The sequence below is a fragment of the Hibiscus syriacus genome, unplaced genomic scaffold, assembly GCF_006381635.1.
Source record: "Hibiscus syriacus cultivar Baekdansim isolate YM2019G1 unplaced genomic scaffold, ASM638163v2 tig00110387_pilon, whole genome shotgun sequence".
NCBI lineage: Eukaryota > Viridiplantae > Streptophyta > Magnoliopsida > Malvales > Malvaceae > Hibiscus > Hibiscus syriacus.
This window is the reverse complement of record NW_024062717.1, coordinates 7,646,825-7,667,379: the sequence shown is the minus strand read 5'-3', so window position 1 is coordinate 7,667,379 and position 20,555 is coordinate 7,646,825. Positions and strand designations below refer to the sequence as shown.

Genomic DNA, 20,555 nt, shown 5'->3' with positions numbered 1-20,555 from the left:
TGGATAGATGCACTTTGAATATCTGAAATCCATAACTGGCTGCCCTCTCTGTTAATTAATTAATTTTTAAGGTAAATTATACAAGTAATCACTGAATTTTTAAAACATTTAAACTTTAGCAATCGAAATAAAAAATGTAAATGCAATTGATTTTAATATCAAACAACTTCAAAAACAATTTCTGTAAAATATGAAATTTATTCTAAAGTTGGTTCAATGATTATATGTTCTCTTTAGAGTCATTGAGTTGATTTTACTCCTTAGTAAAATATGTCTTAATTCTTAGGAGTATTACTAGTACTAGACTGCAAGCGGGTTTTGAAGACCAACGCCTCATTGGATGACATAAATTCTCACCTTGCTTATTTGCGCGTGATGAATCCCAAAAGTGAGAGCAGAGACTTACAAAAGGATTAAAATTGGACGTATGGAATCCAGGAATGGAAATAATTGAGTTGGTGCAGTAATATGCAGTTCATCCTTTTTAGTTTGGGTTGAGAGTCGTAATCGGTGGAAGAACGGTCGATAACTCTTCTCTTTAATAAAGCAGATAGACGAATGTGAGGATATTAGATTCACATTCCCTCTTTTGGTTTTGATCGAGAGATTTTATAGTGACCCTTAATATTGGTGACAGACATAAGTCCCATGATAGCTATATGTAGGTTGTCATGATGGACAATTCTACTTGATATGATTGACTGCCGATTAATTTTGACATAACACGTGAGTTTTACTAGGATTCGTATCACAGGGTTATGGTTTCTCGAGGGGTATAAGACTCTGAGTGCTTCGAGTATGAAGATACTATTCTGGGGCTTCCATTGCAGAAAAGTTCCCCAAAGATTTTGATGTACTGAGCAGAGGAGATTCAAAAGGGTTGAAAGAGTATAACAATAATAATCATTAATTACTTTATATAAGCACCAGCTAAAGGACCCTACACAGATATGAAGGCATGTAAAGGGAACTTTACAGTTTACACTGCCATTTACTCCTACTCCTATAGCATATATTGGCCAGCCAAAATGTTCAAACGAGGAAGTGTTTATCTCACTATAGTCCTTCACTAACCAATATATTTAGTTCTATATATCAATCATCTACTCAACTCATTTGATCATGCAAAACTGATAGGTACTGGTTTTTAAGTGCTCTACCTTTATGTCTTTGCTTGAAGCTATCCTGTTAAACCGCTTCGTCTCACTCTTCATTCAATACAAGGTTCCCTTTCTATGCATTCTTTCTCCGTCTCCAGCATCATTCGCCTCTTTGCTACTACATAGGCTGCACGCTCATCATCCTGCTGCCGCTGCTCTGCCTCTTCCTGCATGATTTGTGTCTTCAGAGGTTAAGAAAGAAAACAAAAGAATTTCTTCCTAAACAGGTATATATATATACAGTAATATCAAACCTCCTTCCCTTCATTTCTTTTATTTTGAGGCAATTTGACAGCAAAAGGGAAAGAGAAAGGACCTGGAGATCACGAATTAGACCGTCAAGGGACTTGATCTTCCTGTGAGGACAGCGACAGCGATGAATACCGAATTCTGTGCACTTCCTTTTCAGAACAGTGAGACCAACATTCAAATTTCTACAAGCTTCCACACTATCGGAAGATCAAAGTATTTTGCAAGATCTTCAAGAGAAATTCTGGTTACATCCTTCGAGCCTGCTCTTTTTTTTTCTTTCTTTTTCGCTGCTTCCAGTCTTGAAGACATCATGCTTCATAAATGGTAGAAAAATTCATGCAAATCCATCTGCTTCTGGATAACCTCATAGATTATCATATGTTCTATAGCTTCAAATAATCTTCCCAAGTATTTCTCAAGACAGCTAGTAAAATGCCGAACAAATAGATCAATCATTATCCACCAACACGTAATACCTTTTCACATTTTACGGGGATGAATACATGAAAAACATTCTCTCTTTTTTCTCATTTTAACGCTGAACTTTGCGTTTTAGGACAACATTAATCCATTTGGAGTGCAGAGCAGTTCGGTACATAAAACTATGAAGATTGTAAGCACAAAATAAAATCTTCTTTACAGAATATAGGACTTCTTATTTGCGTGCAATTACGAAAAAGAGGAAGCTCTAAAAGAACCTGTTGCATTTTTGTTCTGTTCGTTTAGATTTCAGCAACTCAGATGCAGCGACTGAATCAGGGAGGCAATTTTAGATCCTGATCAAGTACAAGAAGATTTCTTTTTGAGTGGAAATGATTATCTCCATCCCTGCTGCAAGTTCCCTTAGATGACTACCTAGATGGTCCCCTTTCTTCTGCGCCACACCCCCTCTGGAAAATCATTTGCAAGTGTCGGAATAGCTTTGAGCTCTGCATGATGACTTAAGTTATTAAAGCATGATTAAAGCAAAATGGAAGCCAAGCAAGGAATCTCAAAACTTGCTCTAAATACATGGAGAAAATGGAAGAAGTTGAGACATTTGCACTTCCAACTCAAGGCATGGGTCAGATTGGAATGGAGATCACTGGACTATGTTGTCACATTAATACTTTGATAATGAAAAACCAGGTGAGTAAAACACCAACCATTTGCAATTAAGGGTTTACCTTGATTTTGCCTACTAACCTGGTTTTGGTGTAATCACTTTAAGTTGGCGTTATATTTGACATCGCAGAAGTTGCTTGATAAATACCACTCAAAACACAATTGCTCCATTAAAACTTTGTAAGCAAAGGAAGAAGAACCGATGAGCATGAAAAGCAAAAGAGCAAAGCCACAAACCCTGCCTTCAAAAAGCTCCCGAGGTGGAAACCCCAGCAACAGAAGAAGAGGGGCAGACGCCGTTCCCAAGTAAGGACCATCATTTCTGAACAAAAGCTCTCTCTCCACCTCATTGCCCTCTCCACTCTCCAACCAATATACATGCAAGCTTCTGATCAACTCTGCAAGGAACAAGGAAACAAGAAGAATTTAACCAAGCCCAGAAAAGAAAATCCAAGAATTAATTATGTTTGGCGAGGGTAAGGGATTAAGTAACCTTTGTTGATGGTATTTTCGGAGACTGAGAGCGTTATGTGGCAAGCGGTTTGAGTTGAGTCCATGAAGAAGAAGAAGAGAGCATGAATGCAGAAATGTGGAAAAAGGTAGAATAGAAAGGAAAAGGATAGACAGGACTGAAGATGTACCGGTCAAGAAAGACAAGATTGCATGACTCTCAGTCATGGTCATGGACCATGGCTTTATTACGTTCTTCTTTTCCCACTTGTTTTAAATTGTTTGTTCTTTTTAATAACATAAAAAGCATCTGAATAGTCAATTACATGCAGCTTAAAGGTGGGCTGCATATTTTGCCATTGCTTTTAATAACACAAGCATGTGATTTACAAATAAGAAACTTTTCAATTTTTCTACAAGTAGGCCTCCCCCACTTCTTCTACTATTTTGTATTAGTAGAAAGTAATTAACAACTCACAAGCAGAGAGATGTTTTTAATTTCATGAACATTTTTAAATCATAATAAAAATGAAATAGTTGAAAGTGTAGAAATAGAAATACATTGAATTTATAATTGTATCTCATAAATAAAATGAATACCTCGTAAAAGGAAAGAAAAGAAAGAATGTATTTAATTTCAATGAAGTACTCTGATTTTTCACTGCTATACAAACATGGACACATAAATAAACAAAAAACATTTTCAAACAAAACAATATTTATATTACGATGTAGGAGATTCATTTGTCTTCTTGTTCTTTAGCCCGCAGCAATTCTCTTACCATGGAAGAGAATGATTTTGCATTTTCTTGCATCTCTATAGTCTTTAAGCTGATTCCCTGCCCAACACATGTTTCAACGTTTCATTATTTTTTCCTTAACATTTATTTTAATGAAAACTTTTTTTTTACAATAAACATCTCCATTTCAAAAACCATATGCATGTGGAACCAACATCCATCATCCATGTGACGTCATGAATAAATCACTAATATCAATCAATAAAACTTCAACAATTCAACAAATATACCTGCAACTTCCTCACATTGTCCTGAAGCTTGCTTTCTGCCATTTTAGCTGCACTTGTTTCCTGCACCCAAGGATAAAAGGACCATAGTTTTCCTGCTTTCACATGGTTCACATGGATTAAACATCTAAGGTCTGCGGAACTGCTATTCACTCTGTCCATGACAAAAGACTCGAGGACTATATTCTACAACAATAGTATGATCATGATTAATCTCATCTAATTCAAAAATGAAACTTATTGTCATGCTAGCAAGATAAATTGGAAAGCACATCAGGCGGTATTCATCATATATCCAAGGTCTTTGGTTGGCATGATCAATTACAACTTTTCAAAATCCTTTACTATCTCCACCACTGTTTCTCAAAGAAAATAAATGGAACGAATTATCAAAGAGTATTTTAAAAATACCAAGCTAACCTATACGTGTTGTGGTAACTAACAAAACAATCAAATACAGGAAGCTTGCAATCAGAGCAAATACTGACACTTTGCAAAGAAAACCCATATTTTTTCTTGATTTGATCAACAGCACTGGACTTCTCATCTTGCGGTTTTTCTTCTGGGATAGTTTTCTCATTTTTAACCTTCATCTGCTTCAGTTTACCTGAAAATGTGCAATCATTTATTATAAAGCAAGTACATTAATTGTGTCTGTGTGTGTGTGGTTTGGGGGGGGTGTTCTGTTGATTCACGAATAGATAAAAGAACAGACCTGCTGTAAAAGCCTGAAACTTAAGTTTATGCTTATTAAAAGCTGCTAGGATATTCTTCTCTTTGGGTTTCTCTCCAGGATCATCAATGTCAATATCATCTTCAAAGAGAGGGAAAAGAAAAAGTGGGGAAAAAAAGAATCGGATTATGCTGATGCAAGAACTTGACAATCACTAAATGCATAGCAAATTCCTCGTGAAAATCAGCCATACACCGACAGCCTATTTGAAGTAATAAGCAGAAGACATGAAATACTCAACTCCCACAACATACAATACACAATATATCATGATCCCTGCATGCAACACGATTACCTATGTTTAATTCCATTTCATCCTCATCCACAGTCTGGTTATCTTTATTCTCAACCTCGCAGATAAAATTAGCAGTTGAAAAGATGGTAGAAAGCTCGTCAATACTTTCTCTAGTATCTTGTCTCCATTTCAGGAAAATGCTTTTTTACTGCCTTTTATGTCTTTGAGGACGGAGCCAAAAATTCCCTGACATGCCAAATAAGTAACATTTTCAGGAAAATCATCAGTTTCAGAAGGTTGTATCTAGTACAGAGACCAAGCAGTGCAACCCATTATCTACCTTTTTCTTCTCCTTCTGAACTGTGGCTCCAGAGGCAAGCACTTCCTGAGTAAGCATTAGATCTTTTCTGTACACATGGCTGACAAAGTCCAAATTCCTATGAAACAAGTTAATACTTAATTATGTCCTCATCAAAGACCCATAAGACAAGAAAAAAGGGAACCTTAAGGGTCTTTTTGAACTTTAATTTCAGTTTGCAATAGGTGTAGACAAATAGAAAGCAGAACAGGAAGAACATGGTAATCTTTTTCTCTTTATGGAAAATAAAATGATTACAGTGGCTATATTTGCATTTAAATTTCCTATGAAAGCTATGAAGTAATAGTGCTCTCCTTCCAGTGAGATAAGCTTTTGTCAGGACATGGCAGAAAAGAATGGTTACAAAGATAAGTAATAAAGACAATCACACAGAACTTTCTAGAACATTATACACCTAAAAATTTCCTTCTGAAGCAAAACTGAGAAAATGAAGAATTCTTGATCACCATTCACCTGTGAAAAGGAGTAAGAGTATATCAAAACCATCCCCTCGAACAATATATATTAATATAAAGTAGTAAAATTAATAATTATGTTGTACCATTACAAAGTCTCCAGAATTTGAAGAGCATATTGAACTGTCAGATAATGAATTTGGTTTTGGTGCATAATATCTGAAACCTCTGATTGATGTTTCCTTAAACAAGGATAACTCTGGCAAGGACCTTATATTACAAACACAAGATTTTTGTTGATATTCATGAGACCAATTCCAGAAGTAAATTTGCAAAAAATACATCGTTTCCAATATCAAAGCATTACAACGTATTGAACATTCAGTCCAGACCCATTTTTATTTGGTATAAATCGATTCGTAAAAGCACAGACTAATATAAATGACCGTCACCTTATTTCAACTTTTCCACTAGTGAAGAGGAGTATAAGGCCAACATCAGGAGCAGTATAAAATGTTGAGGCCCAGCAGCAAGAAGTGGAATGAAACTTCTTCTTGTAGTGCACTTTTTTAACTCCCTGAGTCAAAAAGAAAGGTGTAAGTATACCCTCATTTTTGTTTTGAAGGGCAGGGCGGGCTGGGTACAAATGATGAGTACCAACAGAAATAATGTGCTGATTACCTGAATGGTTTGAATCAAGGAATAGACATATGCAGCCTTCTCAGAGCATACAAGTATGAAAGATTTCTTTGGTATGCCTTCCTCAACAGGAGACCAATAGATATATTTGCTTCTCTAACTGATATATCCTGCCAATCTGTAGAATACAAATAAGGAATACTTTTTCACCGAGTTCTACAATGTTGAAAAAACAGGCAGCCACAATTTTGTACTTAATGATATCAGATTTATATGTTCAATAAATGTATTATGCTATCTAGTACTTATTTTAGGAAGCAAGCTAACAGTAGCACATACCCAAAATCTGCATAAATAGAGCTCTAGAGGGTTTCTTGGGTTGAACCATACTAGTACCCAGCATGTTCCCAGAATTACTATCAAAGGCCAGAACTGATGAATCCTTTGTTGCAACCACCAAAACATTCTTCTCAAAATTTTGCAGACTTCAGGTTTTAAAATGCATTGAGATGATGCCAGGACAGATATCACTTGCAATATGACCTTGAAATATGATATCGAGGCCTTCAGTTTCAACTAGAGAACCTGTTTATAGAGTTGAAAGTTTAAAAAAAAAATATTACACTAACATGCCACTGTTACTTCCTCCACTATCAGCTGAACCGCCAAAAGTTTCAAACTACTTGTGAATTACATGTAGAAGGAAAGAATCAAAAGAAAAATAGCTTACATCTCCACAGTCAGATCCAATAGCAAGACGTCTTGTTTTCTGGCATATTGCTAGTGAGAGTACAGAACCATTAACCTTAATGACCTTTACACTGTGGATTATATGATTGTTCCTTTTCTTTATGCTTCCTGGACCAGAAAAGATGAAACAGAAAGAAAAAGGAGAATATACCATGGTGATCACTTTTAGGATATACTGAGAGCAGAAAAAGAGTATGCAATTGAGATCTAAAATTTGATAGAACATCTGAACTATACTTCTTATAAATGGTTGAACTGCTACCCATTCATACTTATGTTTCACGTTCAAAGGAAAAGAAACATGGAATAGATTGTTTTGTTGCATATACCAAAAAAAAAAGGCAGGAATATGACACAAACCCAGAAATAACTGCTAAACCCAACTTCAAAACCTCTCAATCCAAAGGTATACTTAAAAATACCTTGGAAAGAAATGAAACTGTTTTCTGCAGTATATGGCTCTGCCTTGAACCTAAAGATGCGAACCTGAGGTATTCATAATAGAAGAAGAAAAAAGTTACATAACAGAAGAAATCATTTACTTCAACAAAACTATCCCCAGTAGATATTACCGTTCCACTCTGGTCACCAGAAATGAGAGTCCTAGAGTTTCCATCAAAATATAATGCCGTCAGTGGTATACCACTTAAAGTAAAATCATCTCCTCTGCATTAAGAAAAAAGGTAAAAATAAAAACAAGAAGCAAAAGCAGAATCCAGCCAATGTGCAATAATCTAGAAATTAATATTTTTAATAAAAATAACCAATCTCCCAGCTTGCTTTCTTATGAAATTTAATGCAGCATGGAAACTAAAAGTTTCTTAAATTTATATTACTTGTCGCTTTAATGACAGAACCGGTATAGGGAAGGGGCATGATAAATCCCAAAAATTAATGGCTCCATCACGGTCCAGTTGTGTAAAGGTTTTTTATCTTCCCAAATCCATTAAATTGGTATGAGTTTGAGTGACCTCCAGCTTTCGACTTGACTCCAAGGGAACAAGTGATGGAATATCCTTGACAACTTGAATGTAATTCTGCAAGACCCGAGAAAATGCAGAAGCAGCAGAAGAAAAAAAACACTAGACAAGTTACTTATCCAAAGAAAGAAATGACAAAGGTAGCAGAACAGAAAACAAATATTCCAATTAACTTACCTCATCTGAACTTAATGCATAAGGGTTGTCAGTGATGAGCTTTGAGACTGTGATGCTTGAATCTACAAGTGGCATCTTCACCATTACCTCCTTTGGGAGAGAGGGTGGAGACTTTGATTGGCATTGCAGAAGATACTTCTCAATAGAGAAATCATCATACATATAAATATTTCCTGATTTGCCAATCAGAAGTAGAAAATCTTGTTTAAGTTTGCTTTGCTTGGTGGTACTTGAAGTGATCACCATATCCACACAAGGCTCATACAAATGAAGCCCAAGTTTAATTGTGCGAGTTTCAGAATGCTCGTTCAATAAGATTACCTGCCTCATCATAATCTTAATAGTCAAAAATTACATCCAATAATTGATTAAGGTTTTCATGTTAAAATGCCTATAATAGTTGTCTCTCATCCTTCTTAACTGGGCTAAAACTTGAAAGCAAAATATTAAAAGATATATGTCATATCGGAGACCATGGATAATGATAACAAAATAAATATGAACCTGCAGCAGGCTTGAGGCTACATCAGAGGCACCCATGACATACAGTCGAGTGGCTTATGCATCAGTATAACCCCATTTTAAAGATGTTATTGGAGTCTTTTCTGATTTAAATCCAAGAATGAGTTTACAAATAGGAGCATTTTGAATGCAAATTTCGGATTGCATTGATGTGGGAACACTGCATATGAGAACCTCTCCATTATTGTTGTTGAAATTCAAAAGCACATGGCGTGGAAATTCAATGCATGGGCGGCTACACAATTCAACAATAATTAGGTTGCCTAATTTTGTTGAATTTGGGCAAGGGTTAATCACCAAATTGAGCCATTGTATTTTAGGGTAATTACAAGATTAGTCCCTAAGTTTCAACTATAAATACCCTAGCTCATTTAGCTTCAAAATCATCCCAAAACATTTCTTTCTTCCTATACTAGAGAGCTTTCTTGTGAGTAGTGAGTGTTTTGTAAACACCTGTAAATTTTCTCTCTTAGTAAAAGATCTGCAGCAGCCCGGAGACGTAAGCACAATTAGCTGAACTCCGTTATCAATTTTCGGGTATTATTTTTCCGCTTTTATTTCGCATTCTCACTAATCTGGTTATAGGGAAATTACTTGTGCTGGGTTTATTTTCCTAACAACTGGTATCAGAGCTTTTGGTTATAAATTTTGTCAATTTTTCTGCGAGGTTACTATTCACGTGAATAGTGAATTTTGTGAATAGTGAAATTCGGTCGGCGATACGAGTTTGTCGACGGAGGTGTTCTAATACACGGCGGTTCACAGAAATTGTCAAAAACGATCCAAAGAAGCCAGATTCGAGTGGGAGCGACGGCTGCAGACGAAGGGAAGGTGAAAATTGAAAAGTTCGATGGTGCGGACTTTGGATTTTGGAAGATGCAAATTGAAGATTTTCTGTACCAGAAAAATCTATATCAACCCCTATCAGGAAAACAACCAGAGGGCATGAAGAATGAAGACTGGGCTCTTCTTGACAGACAAGCCCTCGGAGTTATCCGACTGACGTTATCCCGCAATGTTGCTTTCAACATAGCAAAGGAAAAGACCACGGCGTGTCTTTGGCTGCTCTCTCCAGTATGTATGAGAAGCCATCGGCCTCAAACAAAGTTCATTTGATGAGGTGATTATTCAATTTGCGGATGGCGGAAGAGGCATCGGTGGCACAACACCTAAATGAACTCAACACAATCACAACCCAGTTGAGTTAAGTGGAAATTGAATTCGATGATAAAGTTCGAGCTTTAATTCTCTTATCATCTCTACCAGACAGTTGGAATGCTACCGTTACAGCAGTCAGCAGTTCGTCGGGAAACAGCAAATTAAAATACGACGATGTTCGGGATCTGGTACTGAGCGAAGAAATTCGACGAAGAGAATCGGGTGAAACATCAACCTCCTCAGCCTTGCACACGGAGTCCAGAGGGAGAACTTCAAAAAGGAATTCAAATCGTAGCAGATCGAAATCCAGAAGGGAAAAATCAAGAACAGGAAATAAATATTTTACCTGTTATAATTGCGGCAAGAAGGGTCACTTCAAAAGAGATTGCCGAGCACCGAAGAAAAATACCGGCGCACAGGAATCTGCCAACGTGACAGAGGAGACAGGTGATGCCATGATTCTAAGCGTCAACAGTCCGATTGAATCATGGATCCAGGGGCATCTTTCCACTCCACCCCATGCCAAGAAATCATGGAGAACTATGTCAGTGGTGATTTTGGGAAGGTTCATCTTGCTGATGATGAAACCTTGAAGATCGTCGGAAAATGAGATATCCGATTAAAGTTGCCAAACCAGACCACCTGGAAGCTGACAGGAGTGAAACATATTCCTGGCCTCAAAAGAAATCTGATTTCTGTTGGACAGCTTGATGGAGAAGGATATAGTACAACTTTTTCAGGCTGTGAATGGAAGATTACCAAAGGAGCACTCGTCATTGCTCGTGGTAAGAAGACTGGTACTCTCTATGTAACCTCAAATTTAGAGAATATCATTGCAGTAGCAGATGCTGATGGAAAATCAAACCTATGGCACCAAAGGTTTGGCCATATGAGCGAGAAAGGGATGAAGATACTTTTATCAAAAGGGAAGCTGCCGGATCTAAAGAATGTAGATGTCGGACTATGCGAGGATTGCATCTTTGGAAAACAAAAGAAAGTCAGCTTTACAAAGATTGGCAAGACTCCCAAGGCAGAAAGGTTAGAATTGATTCATACTGATGTATGGGAACCATCCCCAGTTCCATCTCTTGCAGGCTCACTATATTATGTCACCTTCATCGATGATTCAACAAGGAAGGTGTGGGTTTATTTTCTGAAGAAGAAATCAGAAGTCTTTGATACCTTCAGAAAATAGAAGGCCATGATGGAAAATGAGACTGGTTTGAAAGTCAAGCGGTTGAGGTCTGACAATGGAGGAGAGTACAGAGACAGTAGATTCAGAGATTTCTGCGCAAACAATGGGATCAAGATGGAGACAACAGTTCCCATAACACCAACACAGAATGGTGTAGCAGAGCGCATGAACAGAACTCTAAATGAACGTGCCAGAAGCATGAGGATACATGCCGGATTGCCCAAATTTCTATGGGCTGAAGCTATCAACACTGCAGCTTACCTGATCAACCGTGGGCCCTCAGTTCCTTTGGATGGCGGAATACCAGAGGAAGCTTGGAGCAAGAAAGAAATAAACCTTTCACACTTAAGAGTGTTTGGTTGTATTTCTTATGTACACATAAACTCTGCTGAAAGAAGTAAACTTGATGCCAAGTCCAACAAATGTGTCTTTGTTGGTTACGGTGGTGATGAGTTCGGTTACCGGTTTTGGGACTACGAAAATCGAAAGATCATCAGAAGCAGAGAAGTCATTTTAAATGAAAATGTGATGTACAAAGACAGGTCAACCGCAGAATCAAGTAATATCGAAGCTGAAACAAAGGAATTTGCTGAGTTCGAGGAGATTTCTGGAAATGATGTTCAGATCAGTCCTGAAACAGTTCAAGAGGAAGAACCACACACCAGAACTGAGACGCTCCTCCAGAATTCCTAAACCAACCCAACGGTATTCGCCTTCTTTGCACTACTTGTTGCTGACTGACAATGGTGAACCCGAGTGCTATGATGAAGCGATGCATGTGGATGATTCAGTCAAGTGGGAGTCTTCCATGAAAGATGAGATGGATTCACTTATGTTAAATCAGACGTGAGAATTAGCTAAATTACCACCAGGCAAGAAAGCGCTCCATAACAAGTGGATTTACAGGATCAAAGAAGAGCACGATGGGAGAAAACGCTACAAAGCAAGATTGGTTGTCAAAGGCTTTCAGCAAAAAGAAGGTATTGACTACAATGAAATTTTCTCTCCAGTCGTAAAACTGTCTACAATCAGACTGGTGTTGAAAATTGTAGCTGCAGAGAATTTACATCTTGAGCAGTTAGATGTAAAGACAGCTTTCCTTCATGGTGATTTGGAGGAAGAAATCTATATGAGGCAGCCATAAGGTTTCATAGAGGCAAACAAGAAAAACCTGGTATGCAGGTTGAAAAAGAGCTTGTATGGTTTAAAACAAGCTCCTAGACAGTGGTACAAGAAGTTTGATAGTTTCATGAGTAGCAGTGGTTTTACAAGATGCCAAGCAGATCATTGTTGCTACATCAAGAGGTTCGACAACAGCTTCATTATTTTATTATTGTATGTTGATGACATGCTCGTTGCAGGCTCAGATATGCAAGAGATTATAAACTTGAAGCAAAATTGTCGAAGCAGTTTGCTATGAAGGATATGGGCGCTGCAAAGCAGATTCTTAGGATGAGGATCAAGAGAGACACAAAGTCGGGGACTTTGATGTTATCACAGGCTGAATACATCAACAAAGTACTCTCCAGGTTCAACATGCAAGATGCTAAACCAGTAAGTACACCTTTAGGTGTTCATTTTAGACTCTCCAAAGAACAGTCACCAAAGACGGAGGAAGAACGTGCACACATGGTGAAGGTGCCGTATGCCTCAGCAATTGGAAGTCTAATGTATGCCATGGTTTGTACCAGACCAGATATTGCTCAAGCAGTGGGAGCTGTTAGCAGGTACATGAATAATCCGGGAAAAGTACACTGGGAAGCAGTCAAATGGATCCTCAGATATCTGCGGGGTACTACAAACAAAGTACTTTATTTCAAAGGTGGAGATACGATACTAACAGGCTATGTAGATGCTGACTTAGCCGGAAAAGTCGACATCAGAAGAAGCACTACAGGGTATGTCTATACTCTAGGAGGAACCGCAGTGAGTTGGGTTTCTCAACTACAGAAGATAGTTGCTCTCTCCACAACTGAAGCAGAATATGTCGCTGTTACGGAAGCCAGCAAGGAGATGGTTTGGCTCCAAAGTTTCTTGGAAGAGTTAGGCAATAAACAAGAAAACAATGTCTTGTATTGCGACAGCCAAAGTGCTATCCATCTAGCGAAGAATCCGTCTTTTCATTCCAGGACGAAGCATATACAATTGCGATATCATTTTATCCGGTCTCTTCTGGAAGATGGGATTTTGAAACTTGAAAAGATTAGTGGAGCTCAAAATCCGGCAGACATGTTGACAAAGACGGTGACCACAGACAAACTGAAGTTGTGTTCAACTTCAGTTGGCATGCTAGAGTAACAAGACTAGAAAAGCTGCTGCATTGATCGAGGTGTGAAGACAGATTAAAATCAGTCTTCAAGTGGGAGATTGTTGAAATTCAAAAGCACATGGCGTGGAAATTCAATGCATGGGCGGCTACACAATTCAACAATAATTAGGTTGCCTAATTTTGTTGAATTTGGGCAAGGGTTAATCACCAAATTGAGCCATTGTATTTTAGGGTAATTACAAGATTAGTCCCTAGTTTCAACTATAAATACTCTAGCTCATTTAGCTTCAAAATCATCCCAAAACATTTCTTTCTTCCTATACTAGAGAGCTTTCTTGTGAGTAGTGAGTGTTTTGTAAACACCTGTAAATTTTCTCTCTTAGTAAAAGATCTGCAGCAGCCCGGAGACGTAAGCACAATTGGCTGAACTCCGTTATCAATTTTCGGGTATTATTTTTCCGCTTTTATTTCGCATTCTCACTAATCTGGTTATAGGGAAATTACTTGTACTGGGTTTATTTTCCTAACAATTGTAACCAACAGCAACTTTACTACCAAAAGGGCACACCCAGCATGCAGAAGTCACATGTTTTGCTTCATTTTGTACTGATTGGAACATACTTTCACCTGTAACCAAAATAGCTTTGCTTTCTCGAATTTTCCACAAAATCATAAAGCCGTCTCTAAATATTATAAGAATTCTGTAGTGAAATGAGCAACACGTGAGAAAATATTCACTGCTGAGATAACACAATAAAGTTTGAATAAAAGGTAAAGAAATGAAGTATAGAAACACAAATGTGTCTAGATGCCAGAAATCCTCACTATAATAAGAGTCAAGGGTACTTGAAAAATGGCATCTCCCAGGAACTTAAATTATACACGAAAATTAACAGAATTAGAAAGTAAGAGTACCTTTTTCTTTTAGCTGTTGGCTGAGGGAGTATGGAGATAACAGCCCTATCAGCTAAAACTTCCGTTGGATTTCCTAAACAAGATGGTTAATCAAGTTAGATATATCAGTAATGTAGGACATGGTACCACAAAGTAAACTTCAAGAATTCTCGGAATGGCTGCAACAGAACTAACACATGAAAAGTATGTACAGTAATCAAAGAGGGGCAGTAAGTAGGTTTCTAGGAAAGGAGTCATTTGGAAACTCCAAATGAATCAAGTAGCATGCTTTATCCGTTTCAATATTTTGTCATCAGGGAAAGCAAAATGATGTCATTGTCTCCCAAGCCTTGTAGAGAGTAAACAAGAACATCTTGAAGGCATAAAGCTTGAACCTTGTAAAGTTTATTTATTAAAAGATAATGTCGCATGATTATGCTTAACAACACACTTCAAAGCTTAAGCTGATATGTATGTTGTCCTTACCATGAGAGGCTGAGAAAGGTAAGTGTATTTCATTTGTACAACATTACATACTTCTTGTTCAATCTTTAAAATCTTGATGTTGCCATCAGAGTCTCCAACATACCTGCAAATTCAGAAATTAAATCGACAAGTGAAGTTCAAATTCTGCATGTGCTTATCTTGAAAGTTGAAATAACCCACAGTGGAGCTAAGAACCAAAGATAGACTTACATGTAGGGACCAGTTTGCATAACCGTGAAAGAAGTAATTTCTTCTTTAAAGACATGTACATGAGACAAGAGCCTCTTTCCCAGGTCTCAAATCTACATTAAAATTTCCATAGAAAAATGAATTCCCATCGGAAAAAGAGGGAAAACAAAACATATTTATTGGTAAAATATAAAGCAAGAAAACATAGGCAATACTGATTCTGGTGATGTTAAAAGTAGACTACTGTTATATCTAATCTAACAGACCCAACAATTGACCAAGCAAGTAACTTGCCTCAATATGGTTCTTGAGATTTACATTTATATCGATGCCTTGATTCTGGAAAAACTGAATAGAGATAACGGTTCATATTAGTAATTCTGAATAACTTGATGAAAAAGAGAAAATGAGTTTTACAAGGCAAAAAGAAATACTGATATAGCATATCAATGATAATTTGATATGTATCGGAAGAACCACAATCGAAAGTAACAAAAGACCTCCAAAAACTTGCTTGGCACCGTGTCATCAGATTCAAGTAGTGCTTGAGAGTTATCTCCCCCAAAGAGTTTAATTCTTCCATCCCTGAAAATGAAAAATTACTTAAATAATAAACAGCTTGTAGTATATGGTTATCACCATACAATCAGATTTCAGATGCATCTGCACGGATCGGTGAAGAAGGATATTCAAGAATTAACCTTCTGTAAACTATATGTCCAATAATGAAGTGAAAAATGACTTAGCAATTACTTATCAAGCAAGTAATTAAGAGAGAGAAAAGAGGCTTACACAGTAGATATTGCAAGTATCTTTTGAACAGAATCATAAGAAAACATGCAACAACCCAACGGTATAACATAATGAAATACCAAATGTGGGTCCACATCACTTGCTTTCAAACCAACAGAATTTCCTCCAGGCTGAAATAGAAACAGTAATAGTGTCATAAGCTTGTTACTCCCAGATGCATTTTTCTTGCTAGCTCTAACAGTATAGGCCCAGAAAGTTACTATTGAAAAAAAGTTAGAATCAAATATTGATGATGCTAATAAATTTTATATTGGCCTTTTACTTTATTCTTTTAACTTTTACTAACTGTCAACTTAAAAGATAATGTAGTAGTTCTGCAATGATGAAATAGTAAGACCATTATCTTGATTCTTGATCAAGTTTTATGAAATTTCTGCCACTAATCTCATCCAATTTATTATAAATAATAAATAAAGTTGCTTTTGAGTGGGTGCACAGAAGACAAAACAAATGGATGGGGTCCCATGGATTGTCCACATCCAATCTTACTTGCAATAAAAACAGCACCGACTATAACATGGACAGGTTTTACTGGTGATTTTTAAACTTCCACCAACCAAATCAAAGTTGAGTATCCTAAATTTTGTTACTAACTAGAATTATAGGTATCCATCCGGATAGAAATGGAAGAAGTCTACATCCAAAGCCTCAACACAAGGGATACGCCACAGCGGCCTTGATTAAATAGTAAAGTTGTATCTTTAGTACCTTCCAAACAGTATTAATTCAATTAAGTCCTTTTAACTCCTTACTCCTTAGTTAAATGGGGGGGAAATGCATTTTTGGCTCTCCCGAAAATTAAAAATTCAATTTAAACCGTTTGACACAAATTTCCTGATTTTAACCCTGCCCTGCAGCTAAAGACATAGCACCAAACGTTTCAGGGAAAGCTTTCTTCTTTTCAAAATCTGGTGGCATGAGTTACTTCTTTTAAAGTTACAACTGTATATGTATACGAGTAATTTTTGTAACAGTTGTTAAATGTGGATTTGACATGGTGATCTAAGACTACAAGTAAACTTGATTAAACCTCCTCAGAGGGGACCTGGGAAAGGTGAAATAAAAAGGGGGAAATGGGATTCAAAGTGTTAACGATTCCAAATTTCAACCAGTACAGTACGCAATGCGTCTAGTACTTGAAACTATATCTGATTTGCAATTAGTTCAGACTTGAAAAAACAAAACTCTGAATCGAAATCCCATCAGCTTAAACTATAGTTTTTAATTTTAGAAGAGAGAAATCTCCGGATACAAACTAGTGCGAATCGAAAACGAAAAGTGAAAATCACAATCGGAAAAGTAAATGATAAATTTTACCTTCTTAGAAATGGAAGCCTTCTCCACCAGCTTCTTAACATTACCAAACATGGATTCTTCCTAAGCCAACACTCTCGGATTCCAAGGCCAAGTGCAGAGCCAGAAGTAATGTATGCAAATCCAAATTCTGCTTTGGGATAACCGAACTTCAAAAGGCTTTTCAAAAAACGAAGAAGAAAGTGAATTGGTGAGGGACGGTTGATTACAGTTTCTTCAAAGCAGACAAGCAAGTATAGTGGGAGCCGTTTCTATGTTTCTTCTATATTAGCGTAGCCCTGCTGGAAGTTTATTATTAGCTTTGGAATATTATTTTCTTTCTGTTTATGTAATATTATAATGAAACCAAAGACGGGATCGCTATCTCGTCCGTCTCTTTCGAGGAAGACGATCTGACTTTGTTCATCTTGCCGCCAAACGATAAGCCGGGGCTCGTTATAGGACACGTGTTGCAAACGCTGTGTGATGTTAATATGGAACTGCCCGCACTCGAACCAAGCCACCTTGCTTGCCCTTTTTGTATTTTGATTGGTATAAATAAAAAGATATGATTATGAGGAAATAAAGCAAATAAAGAAGGATTAAATTCTTTAGCACAAAATTTATTTCTTAGGGTGCGTTTGGTTCACGGAATATAAGATTACCAGTGGAAATAAAAGATTACTGTGGGAATAAAAGATTACCAGATAATAAGATTATTGAGAATGTTACATTACTGTGTTTGGTTGGTTTGGCAGGAATGTAAGATTACAGTGTTTGGTTGAAGGAATAAAATATTACTAGAATGTATATTTTACCAAATTGTCTTGTTCTATATTTATTTTTTTAACAAATGAAATTCTAAATATTTAAATAAAAATTATTTATATAAAAATTCTATTTGTTGATAATATATTACTTGAGTATTTAAATATATCATGTATATTTTAATTTTAATTAATATTAAATTTTATATAATTTATGTAAAAATATATTAAAATTTTACATCAACATTTAACTAAATGTTTATATTGTGGAAATTCTTCATAGATATTTATAATAATAAAAAGATGTAAATTATTTTTGTTATCTAAGATATAATATTTATTATATCTTCTATATACAATAATTTATTTATTTATCTTTTATATTTATACTTAATTCTGCATACTTTATCATTATTATTTATCTCATTAATTTATATTACAAAAACATAATTCAAATAAGTAAGAAAATATAACACTAAAAATCATATTGTCTATAATTCTATATTTCACCATCATTCATCATTATCTTTGCTAATATTTTAATAAAATTATTAATACTCGGTTCAAATCTGATTTGTACTTAACTCTTGATTACGAAAAGCAAGCAAGCCAATAATATTCAATCCTAATCTAATTTGTACTTAACTCGGCCATAAAATAACTTGTTCATCCGTCTTTTTATTTTAATTTTGGTTTTTAAGTACAGTTTTTCAGATTTCCAATTTTATAACCACTAGATCAGTCGACTCTCAATTGAATTGGTTCGATTGATTGAATTAAAGACCTCGAGACCTTGTTTGGATGTGCGTAACAGACTAACAGAGAAGTGCAAGCTTTGAGGAGGTCGGGGAATGCGTGGGAATCTGGGTGTGTTAGATTTGAGCGTGGATATGCAGGTGGCGAGGACTTCATTGTGGGATCATTGTGAGGAGAAACTGATTTAACGAAAGACTAAAACTCGTGTACTTGAGGTTAATTTTCCAACCGAACAATAAGAATCGAATTTCAGATCAAACAATTACAATTTTATTAGCATTATTTAGAAGGAATAAACAAGTTAAATGGATTCTACTATCAGTCAGTGTATTCTTTCTCTCGGATCAAACCACATCAACCCGGTGTAACAAAATAACAACCCGATGATTATGTTTAATAACAATGCAACGTTTCATTTCTTCTTTGGATATTCCCTTGCCCCAAAGATGGTTGATCCAACTCTGACATTGGTACTGCCCATTTCAATCTGTGGAAACAATGAGACAATCCATTAGACAGTCGTTCTCTCGTAAGCTTTAAAAGAATTGAATGCTATTTTATGGGGTTTGGTTAGGGAATATGACACAATAGGTACATGAGTATAAAGGTACAACCCTACAAGAGTTCTCGAAATATATGAGAAACTTCGAAAAAAATTAAGTATACTCATATCTAACACACCCAAATTTGAGTAACATAGCATGGTTTTGTGCACAGTATGTGGCAGGAGCACAGACATTGCACAACAATGTTTTAGTACTAAAGCATAGACAAAGCCAATTGCATACAAATATAAAGTTTTCCTTATCTAGATGGTAATGGGAAAACAATCCTTACAGCTAGCTCAAAGTCGCCAGACATTCTCATTGACAGTTCACATTGTTCTTCTGGTATTCCAAGAGCCTTGCAGACTCTACTTCGGCAATTTGTTAATGTCTGGGTATCAAATAAATATTGTTAGAAAAATAAAGAATCGATTGAAAAGGATGGAAAAACCGAGATAAGAAGTTCAACCACCTTGAAATTCTCTGTAGTTGATGTATAATCAGGCATCCCGATTGTCATCAATCCATAAAATTGAAGATTCGGGCAATTTAGACTAACATGTTTTGCAAGTTCCACACAACCTGAAGGCTCAACACCAGATTTTGCTGCAATAACATGATGCAGGAAAATACTATAAAAACGATCTCCAAGTGTTGATAAAAGGAGCTTCTTTGTCGCAAATATACTTGACCTAATCTAACTAGGTACTTAGCCCCAATGAACTAGGTTCCAATAGCCATGTTGATAGAGCATAGTACGGAACTAGAAGCTAAAGAAACAAGACCAGTTTTATCTAGCAAACTTAAAGACAAATACATGACAACACGCTTGAACGTGCAAAGCCTTGACACAACTCAACGAAAAACAATATATTTTCGTCGTAATAAAAATAAATTTACTTACATTCCTCTCCACTGGTGTTCACCTGGACTAAGACTTTCAAAGTTTCCAACCGCACGATTAAGATGATTTGTAATCTTGCCCAAAATAAGGAAGATGCTTAGTTTAATGAGGAAAAAACACAAATACTTGGCCACATTATGAATGTTGTTATTGACACTATCAATTGAAAGCTTTGACATAATGATTAATGATATAAGAAAACAAAATCATATAAGTCATTCTCTCTAAAACTAGATTCAAAATTAGGTATAAATTAATTAAAAAAGTTGTCTCTAATTCTGTCTCCAATACATAAAGGAACAGTTTATAGCAATTATACTAATGGAAATGAACAGAATTACCTTCTCATCATCTACAGTTTCCACCATGACGAGGTTCGACACAACAGCTGTATAACAATGAATATAAGTAAACACACAACAAACATTGCCCTCCAGCAAAACCAAATGAAGTAAAAGTTCAATTTCAGATACCCATTAAAAA

General features: G+C 36.2%; 1 long non-coding RNA gene and 3 pseudogenes across 1 annotated transcript; all 4 read right to left on the bottom strand.

Moving 5' to 3' along the window:
• Nucleotides 1-1,086: 1,086 nt before the first annotated feature.
• Nucleotides 1,087-3,145, bottom strand: LOC120122575 (annotated as a pseudogene).
• Nucleotides 3,146-3,615: 470 nt separating this feature from the next.
• Nucleotides 3,616-17,327, bottom strand: LOC120122784 (annotated as a pseudogene).
• Nucleotides 14,351-15,099, bottom strand: LOC120122577. Its single transcript, XR_005516095.1, has 3 exons — nucleotides 15,016-15,099; nucleotides 14,806-14,908; nucleotides 14,351-14,413 (listed from the first exon to the last, which is right to left on the bottom strand). It is a non-coding gene; the product is annotated as an uncharacterized LOC120122577 (long non-coding RNA).
• A 1,543-nt stretch (nucleotides 17,328-18,870) lies between the features above and the next one.
• On the bottom strand, nucleotides 18,871-20,549 carry LOC120122783 (annotated as a pseudogene).
• Between the last annotated feature and the right edge of the window lie 6 nt (nucleotides 20,550-20,555).